This window comes from Zootoca vivipara, chromosome 8 (genome assembly GCF_965207765.1).
Source record: "Zootoca vivipara chromosome 8, rZooViv2.hap1.1, whole genome shotgun sequence".
Lineage (NCBI taxonomy): Eukaryota > Metazoa > Chordata > Lepidosauria > Squamata > Lacertidae > Zootoca > Zootoca vivipara.
Genome location: NC_142591.1, coordinates 74,155,432 through 74,161,431, shown reverse-complemented (window position 1 = coordinate 74,161,431; position 6,000 = coordinate 74,155,432). Strand labels below are relative to the sequence as shown.

General features: G+C 50.7%; 1 protein-coding gene across 1 annotated transcript in view; it reads left to right on the top strand.

Annotated features, from left to right (window-relative positions):
* Window positions 1-284: 284 nt before the first annotated feature.
* The window catches only part of HAS2 (hyaluronan synthase 2), a 40,774-nt gene continuing 35,058 nt past the window's right edge, over window positions 285-6,000 (top strand). Inside the window, exon 1 of the mRNA XM_035126155.3 lies at window positions 285-673. The gene's annotated coding sequence lies outside the window, so the exon portion shown is untranslated. The remainder of the gene's footprint in view (window positions 674-6,000) is intronic.

Sequence of the window (6,000 nt, the reverse complement as noted above, 5' to 3'; positions counted from 1 at the left end):
TAAAAAAAAGAAGAGAGAGAGACCCCTTAACTTGGAGCAGGCAGAATCTCAGCAGCCAAAGGAAGAGGGGAGGCAGGAAAAAGAAGACGGGAGAGAGAGAGAAAGAGGCAAGAGACGTCTGGAAAATATTATCCACCCGCTACTTCCAACTGCTGAGGCTGCTTGCTGCTGCTACGCCGCCGCCGCCGCCGCCGCCGCCGCGAAGCCTGAGATAGAAGTTCCATTCAGCCCGGACCAAAGAGAGAGAGTGAGACTTTTTTCCCTCCTCTTTTGCCTGTTGATGCTGCGCCGCCTTCAACTTTTCTTAGCAACTTCTGCGGCGGGCGCCTGGACTCTCCACCGCCAGGAAGAAGCCCACCGTCTCCATCTCTCTGGAAGCCAGCTTTGAGAAAAATAAGGAAGGGGCAAGAAAATTTGAAAAAAGGCCAGAAACTTGAAATTTTAGGGAACTGGGATCCAGGTGGGGGAGAAAAGATCCCCTTCTGCTCCTCCTCCCGCCTCCCTGTTTTCTTCCCCATGGTTTGCAGGCCGTTTGGATCCAGCCCCTCCAAACAGCCTCCCGAAAGCGCGAGTTGATCTATTACCTCAATCTGGGGGGGAGAGGACTTCCAGGTCTCCGCACCGCGTCGACGGCCTCTTTGTAGATCTTGGATGAGCAGAGAAGAACTGCAAGGTGAGTGAGGGTTGCTTTAAAAAAATATGGCAATTTTATTTCTGTTTAGGTTTCTTGCAAGAAATCGAGTGGGGGGATTTAGAGGTGAATTATTTATTTTTAAATAAGAGGCGGACATTGTTTCCGAGGAGGGGGACAGAGAAATGTTAGTACAGTATTTGTGGAGCGCCGTCGAGTCAACTCTTTGCGCGCGCGTGCCTTTTAAACCGATGGGAGCGCAGGTCTCTGCCCCGAGGAACAGCCTAATTTAATTGCCGTTGCCGTTGATCACCTGAAGCTTCTTTCAGATAATGCTGTGCATCTCTTTACTGCATTCTGTGTTGGGGAGCCTAATTTAACACCTAGGCTACCTTGGGCGCATCTTCGGGGCTCAACAAGACACGATCCTGCCAAGGTCAACCGCGTTTTAAGGCTGCAATCCTGCGCGTACTTACTTGGGAGTAAAGCCCGTGTGGGCCTAAGCATGGTTAGGTGTTTTTTTTTTGGGGGGGGGTGCGCTTCTCTTCTACTGGGGGAAAATGGTACCTTTGGCCGGATATTGCCCGTTTTCTTTATCCTGGTCTTTAAATCGTTCACCAGCCCCGACTACTCCTGCCAATGCATTGTCGGGGATGGAGCGCCAGGGTTTTGTGGCAGAAGACAACCTACTCGCGAGTAAACCTCATTGGGGCTTGTGCAGGAGTAAATGCATCTAGGTCCTCCTAGGCTTTGGTCTCCCCTCTTTCTCTCATTTCCGTGATAATTGTGGGAACATCCAGAAAATCAATGGAGGTAAATCAGTAAGTCTACTCGCAAGTAACTGGTGTGTGGGTGGGGGTGTCTTGTACGCCTAAGTAAAGGAACAGAGAGTTTTCTCCCCTCGGCTTGCAAGAAATATATATAAAACCACACATGTATGAACACACCTATGTTCTTGGGAGATTTGGAGACATTGATCTGGTTCCAAAATATCAGAGGGAGTCTATCCCGGAAGGCGGGTCTGCTTTCCCCTTCTCTCTTTTTGGACTGCATACACTGTAGCTATTTAGACACTTGTAAAAACATGAAACGTGACTTTGCCACGCCCTCCCCTCCCTTCCCGGTTTCAAATGGGTGGAAGAGTGTGGAGACGGAACCTGGGAAGGAGCAGAAGGCGATGGGGGAGGGGTGCGGGTGTCAGATTCCCAGAGATTTTTTTTTTTAAGGGAGGAAGAGGGGACAGGATGTCTCAACAACCTACAAACCCGAGCCAATAAATTTGCCAATAAATTTGACTGGCGGGAAAAAGGAGCCTGCTCCATCCACAACGCTTCCACCTATGGAACGCGCTGCCACAAGGTGGGTGGCTGGGTGGGGTGCGCTCTTCTTTCGTTTTTCTCTTTCTGAAAGACGAATTGATGGGAGCTACAGATCTGTCAAGGCAAAGGCTGAGAAATGAAGGAGCCGTGTTCGAATGCATCTGAATAGCCAGATGCTGCGGTGGATGGTGTCCGGTGGTGGTGGGGAACATCTGGCTATTGACACACCCCCTCCCCGCCAGCGACCATGGCCAGAGCTGCTGGGAGTTGGGGCTGAGTCCAGCAACATCTGGAGAGCCGGCCTCCCCTCCCCTCTCTAGAAGAAACATCTGTCTGCTCGGTGTTAGGAGAGGGGTGTGTCTGGTTTGGTGAACCCTTTTTGCAAGACCTATCCTGACGCTTCGAAATGCTTGCGGGGGGAGGGGGAGGGAAGCAGAGATAGGCGCCCACCCTATATTAACACATGGGCACCCTGACTCCTCTACCCCACCCCTCAAGATCTGCCAGTGCCTCTTTACTCAGGACTTCAGCCTCGCTGGCTTCAAAGCCCCTTTTACTCCCACGTTGTCTATGCATAGGTTCGCTGCCGCAGCTGGGCGCCGATTTACCGGAGAGAGGAGCAATGCAACTCCTGCCCCCCAGGCCTTGCAAGACTCAATGCTTTGCTACCTTAGAAGGGTATGCGTGGATCGGGGCGATGTTTTTTTGGGGGGGGGGTTCCTGGGTGGGCATCCGTCTTGGAGGATGTGGCGCGCCGGCAGGCGAGGGAAATGAAAGGACGTGGCATCGGCTCCGGAGCCGCGCGCGTGTAGGCAGGGGCCGATCCGCTCTCCCGTCCTCCCCCCATCCGTGGGGCAGGACAAAGGGAACCAGGCTTGGAGGAGGCGGCGCTGGCCCCGGCTTGGCAACCGCCTGCCGGGCTCCAAGATGCCTATCTCTCTCCCTCTCTCCATGCCCTGGATGGAAGCCACCTCATTGTTTAGTTCCCACTGCTTCCCCCCCCTCTTTATTGCTCCGGATTCAGCAGTTTTCTTCCCTCGTGGGGAAGGCACAGCGAGTTTAGCAGGGTTCCTTTTTGCAAAAGACCAAACGTAAAAGTGTCTGGTTGCAATAGGCTTCGACAGGGCGCAGCTGGAGCGGTTCATTATGGGGAGGAGGCGGCGGCGGCGGCGGCGGGGGAGGCCGTGGTTATGGGGCCAGAGTCCAGAGAGGCGACCCACACATGTGCAGCAATTCGCCCCCCAGCGCATGAAAACAAGCCCCGGCCTGCCTGCAGCCCCGCGCCCCCTTGCAAGGCCGGGGAGAGGCGTCTGGGGCCCCGGCCACTTCCTAATCCCCGGCTTGCCTTTTGCAGAGCGAGCAAAAAAAGAAGAGCGAGGTCGCTCAGCTCAAAGCCAGGCAGACTTTTTTTATTGCAGGCTGGGAACCCACGTGGCAGCAGGCAAGACCCAAGATGCAGGGAATGCCGACGATGAGGTCACTGTGTGGGAGGGTCCGCCTCCCCTTTATGACGCGGCGCCGCACCCTCTCCTGATTGGCTCCGGTTATCTGGAAGGGGTTCCCCCGACCGATCCGTGAGACGGCAAGAGGGAAGTGGGGACTTTTTCTACAGCTGGCGCCTCTGAGAGGGAAGAGAAAGGAGGCGTTTCAAGGGGATTCTTGGCATAGGAAGCTCCTTTCGACTTCCCAGCCCTGCCTAGAGAGTCGGGGGATGGAACCCTGGGATCTTCAGTTCTCCCATGGAGCTCAAACTCCCCCCCCCATTATTATTATTTCAGAATAAAAATTTGAGCCACAGCAGATGTGGAAATGGATTGGAAAACAAAAAGGAAATACATTGGGGGGGGGGGCGGACAGGACGGGGACACCCAGAAGAATTAACAAAATAGAACACAACTACTTTATAATATAATAATGTGACATCCACAAAATATAAAATCAAGTATAAAAGTATTAAATCAAACATCTGCATAAGGATATGTTCCCAAATTATAACTATAAATGAGTCTCTTACATATGTACATTATTATAGGATGTTTCAGTATTATAGTATTATAGGATGATTAGGGCTGCCATACGCCTGGGATTTCATAGGCGGAATTGGTTTTTTGTTTTGTTTTTTTGGAATTGACGTTGGAAAAGACAATGCAGGGTTTTTATTTGTGTGTGTTTTTCCTTCCTAAAGAAACCTCAACAGCTTTGGGGTGTCCTGGCTTTTACTTTTTGAAATATGGCAACCATAAGGATGTTACTTTCCCTCAATGTCACTTGATGTTTCGCAAAGCGCGAAAATCGCGAAAATAGCGCTTTGCACATGCGCAAAATGGCGGTTCGGGTCGCGTTCGGGTTAGGAACTTTTCGGGTTATGAACTGCGACCCGGAATGGATCGTGTTCGTAACCCGAGGTATTACTGTAGTTGTAATCCAAAATGGTTGTAATCCAAAACAGTTGCAAACCAAGGTACCACTGTATACAACACACAAGGTTGTGCACAATAAAATCAAAGGAAACACAGACGAAAAGGAGTTCCCCCCCCCCACAGGTAGAAAACCTATTTCCATAGGTGCAGGCTGGAGCTAATAACGTTTTACCTGGGTTGGAAGGCTACCCAGCGCTTGCCTACAGAAGTATAAGAATTTTCTTACCATTTTAGTAAACTTGTATCATGTACAGAAGGAAAATAACTGGGTAAGGGGGGGGGAGAGTGACCCTACTCCCAGATAAAATGATTGTTTTATATTTTAACCATTTAAAACAGATGCGGGGAATCGGTGGCCCTTCATATGTTGTTGGATTCTAGCTCTCAACATTCTTAGCCAGCATGGCCAGTGGTCAGGGACGATGGGAGTCTAAGGGGGCAGCTTTTCCAGATGATTGATGGGCCCAACTTAAGTCTCAAGGAGCCAGGGGTGGAGCCAAACACCCTCTGAAAATTGAAGGGGCCTGCCCCGGGCCCCTCAAAAAATACGATGGGGTTGGGAACAAAACTGCCCTAGCCCCTAGGGGTCTGCCCCCAATGATGGGAGTTCCAACATCTGGAGGGTCACACAGAAGCCCCACCCTAGATTTGTGGGCTTTGTTTGTATAAACAGAACTCTGGGTATGGGGTGGTGGGAAGGGACCCTCCTTCCATGCACACAATAATTGCTCTCCCTCCTCTTGCCCCAGATAGTCCAACAAAGCAAAGGCATTGCGGTTGGTAGCACAGAACAATGGAAACAAATAATTGGCTGCATCAAAAGTCCTTGGTGGTCACATCCAGCACGTGTGCTCAGATCCTTTGAAGAAACCAAGGACCCCGAGCACATACTGGAAGCAAGCTTCATTCAAATCAATGGGATAATGCTGAGCAAAGATGCTTAGGATCAGGGTATGAGGGAGAAATAACTTTCCCAAGGCCACAACAAATCCATAAGTAGATTAGTCTCCAGCCTTGAAGGCTGACTGGACCTCATTGCTCGCCACCGAATGCTCTTTGAAATAGTGTGTAACTGACAAGCCTCATATATTATCCCCAGTGGTTTCTCGTTTCCACACATCTTTAAGTAATAGCTATCAGCAGGAGCAGAAAATAAAACTACCACCACCCAGCAGTCTGCACAGGGAACAGGACAATGAGGCGGCTTTGAAATTTGAGACTTGGCATTTTCAGTTCTCTTCCAATCCACTGAGATGATATGCATCAATTTGCAAGCCAGCGGAGGCTGCAGTCCAACACAGGCATGCTAAGGAGTAAGCCTCCTTGAATTCAGTGGGTCTTGCTTATGAGGCAATCAGCACAGGCACAAGCTATCCCCGGGAAGTCTGTTCCGCTGAAATAGATGAGGCTCGCCCTACTGCAAAATCCAGTTAAGTGATTAGAGAAGTGAAACTTGAGGCTAGTTTAGCTTCTGATAGTTCAAAATATAATTGCTGCTGATTAATCCTAGGATCAGCCTAGGATTGCTGCTGATTAATCCTAGGATATAGGACCCAGGTGGCGCTGTGGTTAAACCACTGAGCCTAGGGCTTGCCGATCGGAAGGTCGGCGGTTCGAATCCCTGTGACGG